We start from the raw sequence: 17,097 nt of genomic DNA on the forward strand, positions 1-17,097 counted from the left end.
AGGGTTTATTCAAACTTTATTCCAAAGGGCTTTTTATAACAATGCCCAGAGGCAAGGCAAAAAGATCTCCCCCTGCTGGATGCAACCAAGTGTAGACCCTTCCAAACACCTGGTACCCAGGCCCGTGGTCCAATCATCCTCTAATGCAGTCCTGCTGGGTACAGCCACTAGGAAACCTCGGTGGGCTCTAACAAGGGACCCTGGAAGATGTGCCTCAAATTCTAGTCTAGCCACCAGGATGGAGAAGGACAAAAATTGGGGGAGGGGAGCATGAAAGAGAGAGAGAGGCTCCTCACCTCCACATCCAGTTGAAGACTCTTACCTGTTGTGGAATAATCCTTTGGTATGCTGTGAAGATGTTTTGCTCTCATTGGTTGAGAGAACTCTGGGAAAAAAAGGGGGCAGAGTTGCCTACCAGGCAGCTGCAGAGGAAGCAAGAGATGAACATGCCATGGTGAAAAAGGTACCACCACGTGGTAGAGTGTAGATAAGAAATATGGGTTGATTTAAGTTGAAAGAGCCGGTTAGTAACAAGCCTAAGCTATTGGCCGAGCACTTATAATTAATAATTAGTCTCTGTGTCATTTACTGGGGAGCTGGTGTGTCACTGTGGGGGTGCTGGAGAAGGAGCTCAGAGTCCTATATCATGATCCACAGGCAGCAGAAGAGACTGTGCCACATTGGGTGAGGTCTCCACTTGAGCATAGGAGACCTCAAAGCCCACCCCAACAAAGACACACTTCCTCCAACAAGGCCATATCTACTCCGACAAGGAAGGCCACAACTCCTAATAGTGCCACTCACTATGAGCCAAACATTCAAACACAGGAGTCTATGGGGGCCACACCTATGCAAATTCAAACCACCACATTGTCCATGCATGATTGGATGGCCCCATGCCTGTGTGCATTTGGGTGGGCAGCACTAATTGGACTGAAAAGGAAAAGGACATGAAGGTAGGAGACAGAAGTGTTGGGGGGGGGGTCTTGAGGAAAGTGGTGGGGTGGATATATTCAGGATAAACTGCATACATGAATAGAGTTTTTAATAGTGAAACAAGCAAAAGATACAACCGAGGAAGCGGGGGAGGGAAGGAAGGAGGGCGAATTCCAGAGTGGTCACCACCTGTCGAGCTCTCCCCTTCGAGCCACAAACCTGCAGCTTTCTAGGAATCTCCCCATTCCCACATGTGCTGTACTCATTGTGCAGCCCTGCTGGCTTCTGGATCATTCCATCCACGGATCTCTAGAGCCATCTCACTCATCTCTCTTATTGGAGGGAGAGAGAAGGGAGAAGAGCTTTTTTAGCAATCTTCTGAGATGTCACCTGACAGCCACCAAAAGGGTTATACGTCAAATGTTAAGACGGTTGTTTCCTTTTATGGAGAAGCTGAAGTACCCTTGGGCACATCTCACTCCCCACCCTCACACACTTGGGAGACACACACACACACACACACATACAAACACATGCGCACACACACACACATACACACACACAGAGACACACACATACAAATACATGCACACACATACACACACACATACAAACACATGCGCGCGCACACACACACACATACACACACACACACAAACACACACACACACACTAAAAGCATAAATAATAAAATTTTAGAAGCAGGGCAGTGGTGGCTCCACACCTTTAATCCCAGCACTCAGGAGGCAGAGGCAGGTGGATCTCTGAGTGTTCAAGGCCAGCCTGGGCTACAGAGCAGGTTGCAGGAGCCAGAGCTACACAGAAAAACCTGTCTCAAAAACCAGCAACATCAAAGTAACATGAATAGTAGAGCTAGGTTTTGGTTTGGTTTGGTTTGGTTTGGTTTTTCAAGACAGTGTTTATCTGAGTAGCCCCGGCTCTCCTATAACTTGCCCTGTAGATCAGGCTGGACTCAAACTCATATCTGCCTGCCTCTGCCTCCGAGTGCTGGGATTAAAAGCATCCACTACCATGTCCGGCTGAGCTAGGTCATTTTAAATCAAGTCTATGGAAATTTATCTAGAGGGCAGGAGAGTTGACTCAGTGTTTAAGAGCATTGGCTATTCTTCCGAAGGCCCCAGACTCGATTCTGAGCACCCACATGACAGCTCACAACTGTAGCTCCAGTTCCAGGGCATCTGAGACATATGCATCGCAGGCAAAACACCCATACATGTAAACCTAAATAAAAACAAAACTTTAGCCGGGCGGTGGTGGCACACACCTTTAATCCCAGCACTTGGGAGGCAGAGCCAGGAGGATCTCTGTGAGTTCGAGGCCAGCCTGGTCTACAGAGTGAGATCCAGGACAGGCACCAAAACTACACAGAGAAACCCTGTCTTGAAAAAAAAAAAAAAACAAAAAACAAAAAACAAAAACAAAACCCAACAACAACAGCAAAACAAAACAAAACAAAAACAACAAAAACCAAACCAAACAAAACAAAAAACTTTCAAGTTTATCTAGAATTTAAGTGAGCAAATCCATTTCCTACTGCACACATAGATGGTAGATAAAGACACAGGCAGCCGGTGTGGCAGCGCTTCTAAACTCCCTCCCTGCTCCTCAGAGGAGTAAGTGTGAGTATGGAGATCTGAGAACAACTTGCAAGCGTCAGTTTTCTCCTACCGTGTGGGTCCTGGACATTGAAGTCAGTTATTGGGCTTGCTGAGCCCTCTTATTGACCCCAAACGCCATTTTCCAACTATCAGCAGGAGTAACAATCGACTAATCTCTAAAAATAAATGGAGAGTGTTGACACTCTAGACTGCTGGAGGAAACAGATAACGGTCATGTGTCTTTGCGGCCCTCCTGTTCTTCCTACTCATTCTACAGCTTTCTCGGGGTGATTGTGTGCAAAGAATCTGCTGGTCTGTTCGCCCTAGGAGTAAAGGACGCAGAACGTCGTTTGTACACTTTTGGGCAGATCTCACAGTTCAGAAGACTCAGTGTCATCAAGCCTTAGCCTCCTTTTCACAGTAACAGCTTTTGCTCGTGTTTTAGAATTCCCTTTCTATTGAGTTATTCAGGGCTTTCAATGTATTTTTAGACACTAGTATGGCTGGTTTGCAAATATTCCCTCCTTCCTGTGTAGCTTGTCTTTTTATCTTTACTTCAGGGGAATCTTTCAAAGGCTAGGTATTTATTTCCACACTGGCGGCTGAGCTGCCGCAGCAGGCTGGGCGGTGGGAAGCGGAGGGGGTGGGGGCTGGGCAGGGGGTGGGGCGGGGTGCCGGGGGAAGCAGGAGGTGGACTAGAGAAAGGGTCCCAGGGTGGAGGAAGAAGAACAGGAGAAAGGCGGCGAGAGAGAAGATACAACCAGAGGGCACCGGGGACAAATTCTGAAGCTGAGCCACCTTCCCACAGCTCAGAAAGTGAGGTGTGCAGCGGCTGCGGCTTCTCAGGGGAGCCCACCTCTGCACCCCAGGAGCGCGGGAGGCACCAGCCCAGGGCACTGGTCTGGCTGTGGGCGCCATGGGCCCTGGCCCCCGACTGGGAGTGGCTGCGGCCTTGCTTGCTTGACCTTGATCAGAATTCCTCCCTATTCGGATTCCCTGCCGGTATCCACCCTTCTGAATGCTTAAAGGAAGTTCCTTGTTGTGTATCCTGTATTTTGGGCGTTAACTACTTAGATGCTAGATGGTCGAACATTGAGTCTGGAATGTAGACCATTGACAGCGAACTTCTGCCCTCCGGGGGTTCCTCCATTTGTGCTGTAAGCCTGTACGTATTTAAGGTTTCTCCCCTCTTTCAATAAACGGCATTCGACATCCAATCGTACGAATGACTCGCTGTCTCTTGTCTCTATTTTTTAATCCGCAGCCCTTCGCTCAGACATGGTGAACGGTTAGCAGTAACGCGGGCGTTACCACAACAGTCTGGCCACACAGATGTTCCCACGCCAAGCCTTCTCAGTCCGGGTTCTGCTCAGGGGCTGCCTTTGTAGGGACCCAGAGCAGGGGCTCCCTGTGGGGGTCCCGGTGCGGCTTAGCCCCCATCTAGCTGTGGGCCACGTGGCCAGCCTCTAATCATTAGTTCACAGCAGTCGAGCATGTCTCGGCTGCAGCCCAATCCTCTGCCCTTTGGGCCCCTTGCCCAGCTAGGTCGGCCCTTCTAGCCTTGGTTGTGCCCCCACCGCTAAAGGATAGATGGAAGATACCAAACAGAAAACTGGCTTCTTGGGTGTCTTCTGGCCCCAGGCTCAACGCCCAGCCCTGCTAGCTACCCCCAACTCCTTGCCTTCTTCCAACTTGCATGCAGACGCAAAGAGCGTTTGAGCATTGAACATTTCAGCGAGCGTGGCCCCTAGTGCTGCTGTATCTGGCCCAGCCAGCACCTTGGGACCATCAGCTATTCTCAGTCCCATCCCTCATCGGCACAAACCATGGTTGTGAGTTCTCTGTGTGTCCCAGTTGCACAATCTTCCTACCTTTGGCGGGGTGGGGGAGGGGTGGTGTGTGTGTGTGTGTGTGTGTGTGTGTGAGAGAGAGAGAGAGAGAGAGAGAGAGAGAGAGAGAGAGAGAGAGAGAGAGAGAGAGAAGAGGGACAAGCAAACAAAGTTTATTTTTTTATTTTTAATTTCTGAAACTTTATTATAAAGACAGTTGAAAAAAAAAATCACATACCAATCTTAACCAGACACAAAGACTATACAACTCAATGACCTATACAATTGGAGCAGACATTTTGAACAGAAGCAGGGGAGCTTCACATTGATTTTACACTTCACTATCAAATATATTTTTATATACTCATCCACCACCCAAAACAAAACCAACAACAACAAAATTACAGCGGAGTTAGAACTAGAAAAGCAATTACCCTTATTATATCTTCCTTGTGGAACATGTGTTTAATACTTGAATTTGGTTTTTGTTTGTTTGTTTTGTTTTGTTTGTTTTTGTTGTTGTTTTCGAGACAGGGTTTCTCTGGGTAGCTCTGCTTGTCCTTGAACTTGAAAGGACCAAGCAGATGCCGTAACAGGCTGCTCTGTCTTCTCTCAGAGATCAGGCCTCAATTTCAGTTTCCTGAAACTTGAGCAAGCAGTCTTTGGGAGGGCTGTGAACAAAAGACATAGTCCTTGCAGTAGCTCCCTTTCTGCATGTACTCTGACTGCTCGAGGTTCAGCCAGTTGTTTACTGTCTGGGACCCCTCACCAACTTAGAGTTATATGCATGAGTCAAGGACAGAGCCTGGACTACTGAGCCAACCCCCACAGTCAGTATGTGCTAGGCCAGCCAGCCCCCATGGCATCTCAAGGACAAAGCCTGGGACTTGTCCTTGACAGCCCCCAAAATGATAATTGTAACCCCCAACCAGTAAATTCAAAAGTTACATACCCTCACCCAATTAAAAGAGAACAGAGATAAAAATAAACCAATCCAAGTTGCACCCATGCCAAACCCCCAACCCCTCCCCAACCACCCTGAAGGGCTGTGGTTTTTGCCTTTAAATAGCTAGCCTCACAAAGAAAGAGCAGCTCCTCCCTGCCTCACTATATTGGGTGTAGGAACGAGTTCCCTGTCGAGACTTGTATTTATAGAATAAACCTTGCTGTTGCATTCTGGACATCCACGGTCTTCAGTGGTCTCTTTGGGGTCGTGATCTGGGTATAACAAACTTACTCAGTAGACTAGGCTGGTCTCAAACTCAGAGATTTGCCTGCCCCTCTGTCTCCTGAGTGCTGGGATTAAAGGCATGCACCGCCGCCACCGCCGCCACCACCACCCGGCCAGTATTTATTTTGTTATATTTTTTTTTTTTAAATGCCAAATGCCGTTTATTGAAGGAGGGAGGAGCTCTTAAATACAGGCTTACAGCACAACAAGAGAACCCCAGAGGGCAGAAGTTCCCTACCTATGTTTTACAATCTTGCATCTAAGCTGCTAAAGCCTGCCCATTATGCAGGATACACAGACAAGGAACTTCCCTTAAGCATTCAGGAGGGTGAAACCCTGCAGGGAATTAGCATAGGGAGGACATCAAGGTCAAGGTCGGCAAGCAAGGCAACAGCTACCCAAAATGGGGGGCCAGGCCCCTACGGGTCCCCCCTTTTACAAAAAATGAGCTTCTGACTTAGGTTGTGTGGGATGTCAGCAGGTCACCTTACCCATCATGGAGATGCCTGCCTTTATTTTATTTTTTAAGAAAACAAAACAAGGATAACCTGAAAATCCAAGAAGGACTATTACAGCAAGTAAGGAAAGGGATGGGTAGAGAGCAAAAGTGGGGGGTTTTAAGGGGGATACTGCCATGCAGAGACCAGAGACACAGACTGTGAGTGAATTTGTGGAAGACAGAGGAACTCCGAAGTAGAGAGCTGCTTTTGTTGGGCTGGGAAGGGAACTCTGAGCTGGCAGTCTGCATTTCAGTGTCACGGTGTTCTGGAATAGTTGCAGTTGGGATTTCCTGTGGCTAGCAGTAGTCTGGCCCCGAGGCAAGAACAGTCTCAGAAATGCTGAGCATGACCACCCACCCATGGTACACTGGCATCTGCATTTTGTAACTAGGGTTTTGTTAAGAATAACTCTTTTGACAAGGTAATGATCCTGCCTGGAGACAGTGGTGACTTTGCCCTGAACATAGCCTTGTTTTGAGGTCAGAGTGCAAACAAAAGTTTTTAACTTTAAGGATCAGTCCAAGTTATCACCCCACTCATCACCAACACCCCCCCCCACACACACACACACACATTTGCTCAAGCTGGTTTTGGATTCTCAGTCCTCCTGCCTCAGTTTCCCTATGGTGGGATTACAGGAGAGACTGACTCAGAACTACATGTCAAGTGGAAACTTCGTTCTAATACATTGACTGGGAACTAAACAAGTAATTCTAAAAAACAAAACAAAAAACCAAAACACTTTCTTTTCATTATTATTAACTTTTTTTTTTTTTTGGTTTTTCTAGACAGGATTTCTCTGTAGCTTTGGAGCCTGTCCTGGACTAGCTCTGTAGTCCAGGCTGGCCTTGAACTCACAGAGATCCACCTGCCTCTGCTCCTGAGTGTTGGTATTACAGGCGTGCGCCACCAGCGCCCGGCTATTATTAACTTTTTTAATAGACAAGATCTCTCTCTATAGAACAGTCTGAGGCCATTCGAACTCACTGTGACTCTGGCCCCGTAAGAAGATGGGAGATCTACCCAGCAAACAGTACCTATTGTCAGAATCACTTAAAATACACCAGTGGTTTTGCTGTTGTTGCTGTTGCTTTGTTGTTTTGTTTTTGTTTTTTTTTTTGAAACAGGGTTTCTCTGTGTAGCTCTGGATGTCCTGTAACTCACTCTGTAGATGAGGCTGGCCTTGAACTCAGAGGTCTGCTTGCCTCTGTGTCCTCAGTGCTGGGATTAAAGGGATGTCCCACTAACTCCAGCTTGTTGTGCTTTTTAACAGTTGTTACAGGGGCCATCTTACCCACCTGGCAGAATTTTGTTTTCCTGGTAAGAGCACAGAGGACTTAATGGCAAACAGACTTAATGATGGTTATGATTCTGCTCTGCCCCACATGGGCTGCCCATGAGAAATTTGTCTTTAGTATGGGAATCAGGGACTATGTGGTGTTAGGTCTCCTTTGCGATGGCAATGGTCAATCTTTTTGTTTGTTTGTTTGTTTGTTTGTTTTTTGTTTTTTGAGACAGGGTTTCATTATGTAGTCCCGACCGTCCTGAAACTCACTCTATAGACCAGGCTGGCCTTGAATTCACAGAGATGCCTCCTGAGTTCTGGGATTAAAGGCATGCGCCACCACTGCCCAGCCTTCCAACAGTTTCTTAAATGACCCTAAGTGTATGCTTGTCATCTTTTTTTTTTTTTAAAGAGTTTATTAGGGGTTTACAGCTTCAGAGGGTAAATCCATGACCGTCATGGTGGGGGGCATGGCAGCAGGCAGGCAGGCAGGTGTGGCATTGGAGCAGTGGCTACAGGTCACGTCCTTATCCACAAATGAGGGGCAAAGAGAAAGCTAAACTGGAAATAGCACTGGGTCTTGAAGAATCAAAGCTCGTCCCTATGACACACCTCCTCCAACAAGGCCATGCCTCCTAATCCTTCCCAAATAGTTCCACCAACCGGGTGTAAGGACTCTGTCCTTGATTACGTCATCAACCTGCGAGAGTGTCCCAGCCTAAAAAGCAGGTGGGCCCTCTGTGCGTCCCTCTCTTTTCTTTCCGCTCCTTCCTTCTGTCTGTCCTCCCTCTCCCTCTCTCCCCCTCTCCCTCCCCCCCTGCCCCCAATAAAGCTCTAAAAAGGTAACCATGGCTGTGATTCTTCCGACCAGCACTCTCCTCTGCCGGCATGGCCACTGCAGGAGGCGGCCAGCCACGAGCAGCGCACCGTTTAACCAACACTGGGGACTAAGCATTCAAATATGAGTCTGCGGGGGCCGTTCTCATTCAAACCACCACAGTAACTGTTCAGAATAATTATTAGTTATTATAATTAGTAAAATAGACAATGGAGCTATATGTTCTTCATTTCTTTCTGGAACTGGGAACTCAAAATTATAAAAATGACACAGTGGTTAACAATTTCAGAACTGAAAAATACACTAGCCAAAAGAATCCTATGGTTAGTTTAACAGAAGGTTAGAAATGGCTAAAGAAAGAATGAGTGAACTGGAGAGGTCTGAAGAAACTATTTAGGATGAAGACAAAATAAAAAGAGAAATGTGAGAGGAGCTGGGGAGCTGGCTTAGCAATGGAAGTGAAAGACCCCCGCTCCATTATGAGGATATGGGGCGTTGGGCCGATGTTATGCCCCCCCAATAACTTGGCCTTAGAAACGCCATTCTAAAGGAATCAGAAAAACAGGAGTTCACAGCCATAGCCACCCCCCCGGCCTTGACAAAGATAAGTATGACCAGCCATCGGGCCTAAGATAGGGGATAATTGGGTCAGCGGCCTTGGGAGTAAGACAGTTGATATTTTATGGCGGGCCCCTGGCCTTGAGGAATAAACAGCTGGCCTGGACAAGGCCAAATCAGCCACACACATATGACCCCAAGTTCACCCTGGCCTTCTTTGAAACAACCAATAGGGACCCTGTAACTATGCTTCTCGCTTCTGTAACCGCGCCTCTGCCCCTGGGATCCCATAAAAAGTCCCCCTTGCCCTAAGAAGGTGCGCAAGTCCTCCAAGAGACTTCGCCCCAGGTACCTGGTCTAAATAAACCCTCTTGCTTTTGCATCTGATCTGTGGTTTCGGTGTGTTTCCCGGGTCTGGGGTCTCTCCCTGAGGGAAGATCTCCCCTGGGGGTCTTTCAGAAGTGCTTGATGGTAAGAATGAGGGTGGCATTTGCACCTCAGAAGCTCATTTAAATGTCTGGTGGGGCCGGGTGGTGGTGGCGCACACCTTTAATCCCAGCAGTTGGAAGGCAGAGGCAGGCAGATCTCTGTGAGTTCAAGGCCAGCCTGGACTACAGAGGGAGTTCCAGGAAAGGTACAAAACTACACAGAGAAACCCTGTCTCGAAAAAAAGAAAAAAAAAAAAAAAGAAAAAAAAATGTCTGGTGGGCATGGTGCCCTACATATATATAAATTTGTGCCTAGGTGGTAGAGACAGAGGATCCCCAGAGCAAGCCGGCTAGCAAAACTAGCTATATCAGTGAGTACTGAGTTTGAATGGGAGACCATGCCTCAATAAATAAAGTGGAAGAGCAATTGAGGATTATTCTGGTCATTAACCTGTGGCCTCCACATGTATGTCCACCCAGGTACAAGAGCACACACACACACACACACACACACACACACACACACACACACACACACACACACACGTTGTGGGGAATAATAAAATAAAATTAAGGGTTGGAGATTTAGTTCAGTGGTAGAGCACTTGCCTAGCAAGTGCAAGGCCCTGGGGTTGGTGTCAGCTCTGGGGAAAAAAAAGAAAAGAAAATTTAAAAAGAAATTGACAAGAGAATTGAGAATTCTGTAAGACCATCTTAATGTTGATCTTTAGAATCTAATCTGAGGAGGAAGAGAAGTGGGAGAAGAGAGGCCTTGATGAAGGTTCTGGGCAGCAGGAAAGTCATGAAATTAACAGAATTGGGGGGTACTAAGAAGAAAGTGACAGGTTTAGATTGAAAGACCCTAACCACCCTTCAGGCTTACACCCCCAAGTCCCAGGAAATGAGAAACTAAAAATCTAGTTCCAAGGGCAAGCTGACTCAATCATTATTCAACCACCGCTGCCACAATGTAACAATGTAAAGAGATTTCTGTTAAGAGATGTGCTCAACTGTGACTGGGATAGTTGCAGGTGTTCCAGGAAGGACCACCGTGACCTTTGTGTAAACTCCACTCCCGCCCTGATACCCAACTTGAGGTTTCAGGAAGAATGTGCATACGGACGTGACTGTACCCCCTCTGTGATGACTCTGTGATCAGACCATGATCTTATGAAACTAGCCTCTAGACATAAATCAATCGAAACGAAATTGTATGGGAATTGTAATCTTACGGCTTTTGTGGGTTTTTCCTTTAAAAGCACCCATGTGATTGCAATAGGCGCGACTCTTGCTCTCTGGAGCTGAGTTTGCCCGACTGAACAGCCGCAATAAACCTCTTGCTGTTGCATCAACTGGACTAGAGTCTGGGTTCTCGGGGCACCCACTTGAGACCCTAGATTTTGGGGTCTATCAAAATGAGCTGAAAGGGTGGGAGGTGGAAGCAAGTGTCGGGATTTTTTTTTTTTTTTTTTTTTTGAATGCTGAATACCATTTATTGAAGGAGGGAAGAGGTCTTAAATACAGGCTTACGGAGAACCCCAGAGGGCAGAAGTTCACTACCAATGTTTTGCAATCTTGCATCTAAGCTGTTAACGCCCATTATGCAGGATATACAGACAAGGAACTTCCCTTAAGCATTCAGGAGGGTGGAACCTGGCAGGGAATTAGCATAGAAAGGACATCAAGGTCAAGGTCAGCAAGCAAGGCAACAGCTACCCAAAGGAGGAGGGGGGCACCAGGGCCCTACAGGCCCCCTCTTTTGCTAAAAAATGAGCTTCTGACTTAGGTTGTGTGGGATGTCAGCAGGTCACCTTACCATCATGGAGACGCCTACCCAGGCCACACAAGTGCTCTCTCTTAGGTTGGTAAGCGCCCCCCAGGCAGCCTGTCATACTACATATTTATATAAAACTAACCATCAGAAATGATGGTTATAAGATCAAGTACTGATTAACTGTGAAAATTCTGATATGCTCTGTGTCCTGAAACATAAAAAATTCAATCGAGATTGAATTAAATTAATTAAAAATAATTAAGTTCATCCATTTTTTATTTTATTTACTTATTCATTTGTTTGTTTGTTTGTTTTTCGAGACAGGGTTTCTCTGTGTAGCCCTGGCTGTCCTAGAATTTGCTCTGTAGATCAGGCTGTCCTCCATCTCAGATATCTGCCTGCCTCCTGAGTGCCTATGACACCACCATCCAGCTTTATTTAATTATCTTTATCTTTGACTAAAAAACCCCCAAAAAACCCAAATCTTCGTTTGTTGTTTCCACTTCAGTAAATTTCAAACGCTATTTTTTCCTTTTTTGAATGATCGCAAATACTATAAATAGAAGCAAACAAAGCCTTTCCCCCAAATTTAATAATGTTTTTTCTTCTTCCTTTTTGTTTTTATTTATTTCTTTTTCTTTTCTTCCTTCTTTTTTAAGCCAGGGTCTCACTCTATAGCTAGCTCAGAACTGGCTATGTAGACCAGACTGGATTTGAAATCACAGAGATCATGTCTCCACTTCTTGAGTGCCGGGATTAAAGACATTCACCACCACACCTGGCTCTGCTTTCCTTCTATTTAATATTTAGAAAGTCATTCAAGGGCTAGAAGGCCATGCAGGTGAAGCTTCCTGGAATCAAACCCAAGTTCAACACCCAGGATCCATGTGGTAGAAAGAGCACTAACTCCTACAGGTTTTCCTCTGACCTCTACATATGAGATGTGGCTCTTCCTCCTTCCCCAAATAAGCACACGTTAAAAATGTAAACCAATTATTTTATCTATCTATCATCTATTTATTTATTTATTTAAATCATTTTAAAATGTACTTATGGTATGTGTGTGTGTGTGTGTGTGATGCAGTGTGTGTGGTGTGTGTATGTGTGTGTGATGTAGTGTGTTGTGTGTGGTGTGTGTGTGTGATGTAGTGTGTGGTATGTGTGTGTGATATAGTATGTGGTGTGTGTGTGGTGTGATATAGTGTGTGTAGTGTTTGTGTGATGTGGTGTGTGTGTGTGTGTGTGTGTGTGTGTGTGTGTGAAGATGGGCATGAGTGTGGAGGTCAGAAGACAGCTTTCAGGAATCTGTACGTGCCTTCCACCTTGTTGAAGCCAGGTCTCCTGGTTTCTCCTGGCTGTGTACTCCAGCACAGCTGGCAGGTAGGCTGTTTCTGGCAATTCTCCTGTCTCTGGAAGTCAGACTGCTGGGATTGCAGATGCATGTCACCACACCCAACTTTTAAAGTGTGTTCTGACCACCAGAACTCAGGTCATCAGGCTTGTGCCCCCAGCTGAACCATCTGGGCCCAGCTGTTTCCTCATTAACAGTAACACTAAATTCCTGGCAGGTCAGTGCTCTGTCCTCCTGGGACCCAAAATTCTACCTCTGTGAAAAAAGCATATTATCTGCCGACACTTACAACTGTTAGGTGATCTGACTACACTGGTAAAGCAGTTGTGGTGGTTTGAATGTAACTGACCTCCGTGAGCTCATAGGAAACGCACTACTGGGAGGTGTGGCCTTGTTGGAGTGGGTGTGGCCTTGTTGGAGGAAGTGTGTCACTGTGGGGTGGGCTTTGAGGTTTCCTATGCTCAGGATGCCTCTCAATGTCTTAGACCATTTCTTGTTGCCTGCAAGACGTAGGCCTCTCAGTTACTCCTCCAGCCCCATAACTGCCTGCATGCAGCCATGTCCCACCATGACGACAATGGATTGAACCTCTGAACTGTAATTGAACCACCTCAATTAAATGCTTTCCTTTATAAGAGTTGCCCTGCAAATGGATGGAACTAGGAAATATCATGCTGAGTGAGGTAACCCAAACCCAGAAGGACAAACATGGTATGTCATAAGTGGACTCTAGATATAAAGCAAAGAACAATCCGACTGCAACCCACAGATCCAGAGAGGCTATAAAGCAGGGGGGACCTGTAGCTAGTTTTCCTGCCTGGCCCACAGTCAGGACAAATCTCTCTCACCCGCCAGTCCCACAGCCACTCGGACCCAACCAAGTAAACACACAGAGACTTATATTACTTACAAACTGTATGGCCGTGGCAGGCTTCTTGCTAACTGTTCTTATAGCTTAAATTAATCCATTTCTATTAATCTATAAGTTGCCACATGGCTCGTGGCTTACCGGTATTTTAACATGTTGCTTCTCATCACGGTGGCTGGCAGTGTCTTTCTGCCTCAGCCTTCCACTTCCCAGAATTCTCTTCTCTGCTTGCCCTGCCTATACTTCCTGCCTGGCTACTGGCCAATCAGCATTTTATTTATACAGAGTGATATCCACAGCAAGGACCCTAGGATGACTGTGGCTTATAATAAGTTTTGGTTTTACTCCATTACTGGGCAAGTCTCAATGAAACATTTCACTATAAGGATAAGAATTTATACTGTATCAAGCTGATAATAGAAAGATAAATAAAAAAAATAAATAAGGGTTGGGAATTTAGCTCAGTGGTAGAGCGCTTGCCTAGCAAGTGCAAAGCCCTGGGTTTGATCCTCAGCTCAAAAAAAAAAAAAAAAAACCAAGAAAAAAAAAAAAGATTTGCCAGGCGGTGGTGGCGCATGCCTTTAATCCCAGCACTCAGGAGGCAGGCAGAGCCAAGTGGATCTCTGTGAGTTCGAGGCTAGCCTGGTCTCCAAAGCAAGTTCCAGGACAGGCACAATGCTACACAGAGAAACCCTATCTCGAAAAACCAATAAATAAAATAAAAAAGAAAAATAAATAAATAAATAAATAAATAAATAAATAAATAAATAAAAAAGAGTCGCCCTGGTCATGGTGTCTCTTCACGGCAAAAGAGACCCTAACTAAGACAGCAGTTAAAAACATAAAATTCGCCAGGCGGCGGCGGCGGCGGCGGCGGCGGCGGCGGCGGCGGCGGCGGCGGCGGCGGCGGCGGCGGCGGCGGCGGCGGCGGCGGCGGCGGCGGCGGCGGCGGCGGCGGCGGCGGCGGCGGCGGCGGCGGCGGCGGCGGCGGCGCACGCCTTTAATCTCAGCACTCAGGAGGCAGAGCCAGGTGGATCTGTGAGTTTGAGGCCAGCCTGGTAAACAGAGCGAGATCCAGGACAGGCACCAAGGCATCAAAACTACGAGAAACTCTGCCTCAAAAAAAAAAAAAAAAAAAAAAAAAAAAAAAAAAAAACCCATAAAATTCAAAAGGTGGTTGGTTATTTTTATTTTGGAGGTGGGCAGTAAGAGAATGGAGAATAACAAGTGATTTAACAAAATATTTTACCATTAAAAAGGGGAGGGGATAGTCACCGCTTAATCCTCTAAAATACATTTGATCTATGCACTGCTTACATGAAATATCATTGTTTTAACGGTATATAGGTTGTGATGGTAAATACCTATAATCCTGGTACACAGGAGGCTGAATCAGAATGATCACTGGTTCAGGACCATCCTGGGCTGCATCGGGAGGTCCAATTCAGGTCACTGGGTCTGACAGCAAGTCCTTTCCCCACCGAGCCATCTCATTGGCCCACAAACGCTTAGACGTTATTGTGAAGACCATGACAACAGTGGATGCTACCTACTAATTGACCTCGGGAAACACTGCCTGCATGCAAACAGAATCTGTCCTCTGCTCTGCTCCAGCAACTGAGTAATAAAGAGAGGCAGGCAGCAGAAGTCGCCATTCTAATCCAGCGTGGGATTTGTCTTTTTGGACAAATCACAGATTAAGACAGCAGCAGGTACCAGGCTGTGAGCTTATTAAACAATAAACGTCATGTAGTAATTAGGTCTTAAAACATGCATGAACAAAAGTTTGTTGATCACTTGATTACCAAAATGCTGCTTTATTTATCTTTGCTTGCCTTTCATTTTACTTTATGTGATGGGTGGGTGTTCAACAGTGGCTGGCCTGGAACCTGCTACTACAGACCAAGCTGGCGTCTAACTCACAGGGATCCACCTGCCTCTGCCTTCTGAGTGCTGAGATTAAAGGCGTGTGCTATGCAGGGCTCTACTTAATGTATGTTTGTATTCTCTTTATACACTATTTCATGTAGCTCAGGGTGGCTTTAACTCATGCTGTAGCCCAGCAGGACCTTGAACTTGTGATTCTCCTGGCATAGCCTCCTGAATAGGTGGGATCATGGGCCTGCTGGCCTGGCTAAGCATCTTTTTTTTTTTTTTTTTTTAAATCATTTGTAGTGTAACTGTTCTCACAAATTCCAAGATTGCTAAGGATCATTTTTAGCTATTTTTGAGAAGGCTAACTTCAGACTGTATTTAGAGACACTTATCTTAATGAAAAGAGTAGACAACTTCTATGCATATTTGCAAAATATTAAAATATATGTGTTATTTTCAGCTCACATGCTACTTGATGCTAATTATATGGTAAGAATAGAAGACACACGGGAGTTACTGGAAATACATTACAGGGTGACAGATACTTTGATTTTATTATCCTTATTTATTTATTTGATTGTTTTGTATTTTTGGCTACCCCTAAAATATTTCCTTTTAAGAGATTTAGAGCCAGGTGGTAATGGCACACACCTTTAATCCCAGCACTCAGAAGGCAGAGGCAGGGGGATCTCGGTGAGTTCCAGGCCAGCCTGGGCTACAGAGCGAGATCCAGGACAGGCATCAAAACTACACAGAGAAACCCTGTCCCCCCCCCCCCCCCCAAAAAAAAAAAAAAAAAAAAAAAGAGAGAGAGAGAGATTTAGAAAGATGCTTCAGGGCATCTAAGGGCAGGCAGTATAACCCTACAGAAAACACTCAGCTGGAAGGTGTGTTGACCTATTTCCATCTCAGTTAAAGTGAGCCTAGACAGTAAACAGTCACACTTCTGATTTAGTACTTTGAGTTTCTTAGATCAGGCAATTTTTTTCCCCCAGCAACTTTGAATGAGACCATGAAGGCCAGTCCATTTTGTCTCTCACACACACCTCTCTCTTGTGGCAAGGTCTCATGACACAGTCCTTGGACCCACAGGCCTCTGTTTCCCCAGTGCTGGGGTTAAAGGCCCGAGCTACCACACCCAGTCTCTATTTTGTCATCTTGATTTTGTTACAGTTTCTGACTCAATAACTTCCAAATAAACAAACAACTTATTTTTGAATAAGGACAGTATTTAGGGCTGGCAAGGTGGATCGGTGGGTAAAGGTGCTGGCCTTAGGGCCTGATGATCTGAATTCCATCCCCTGGAGCCTCTTGTGGGAGCCACATGGTAGAAGAAGAACCAACTCCCAAGGGATGTCCTCTGACTTCCACAGACGCTGAGGTGCACACAATGAGTAAATAAATAAATAAATGCAATGTAATCATAAAAAAGAGGGGGTTTTAGAACCAAGTATTACCCGTAAAGTAGAAAAAGTGAGCCTTTCCTCACCTCTTGTAGATCAGTGTTTGGTGTTGGTCTTCTGAATTAATGAGAAAAATTCTGAGCGTTCACGATACTGTCTTTAACAGAGACCAGAGTTGTGTTTTAAAATAAAATCATGAAATATATTTTTAGCAAGGGGCTGGAGTTGTGGTTGACTGAAACCTCTGGGCATAAGCAGCCATGCAAGTTTATTATGGGCAATAAGAACTATTGCTCTCAATTTCAGGAAGGCAACAACACCAGACGATTAAAATTTTTGTTTTGTTTTACCAGAAGGGACGGAATCTACTTTTTTTTTTAAAGTGCTAGGGCTGAACCTGCCCGAAGCACCCGTTTACATTTCTGTCTGACAAAGGAATGACAGGTCCTTTGCAAAAGTTGGTAACGATTCTATCAAACATTTCTCACACCCGCGAGGTTTAAATTATTAGCATTATTTTTTTTCAAACCAGAGCTAAAGCCGACCGGGAGGATATGAGAACAGAATCGCCACTCAAGGGACATCTGCTAATGACACCACAC

Source organism: Peromyscus maniculatus, chromosome 12, assembly GCF_049852395.1.
Source record: "Peromyscus maniculatus bairdii isolate BWxNUB_F1_BW_parent chromosome 12, HU_Pman_BW_mat_3.1, whole genome shotgun sequence".
Taxonomy (NCBI): Eukaryota; Metazoa; Chordata; class Mammalia; order Rodentia; family Cricetidae; genus Peromyscus; species Peromyscus maniculatus.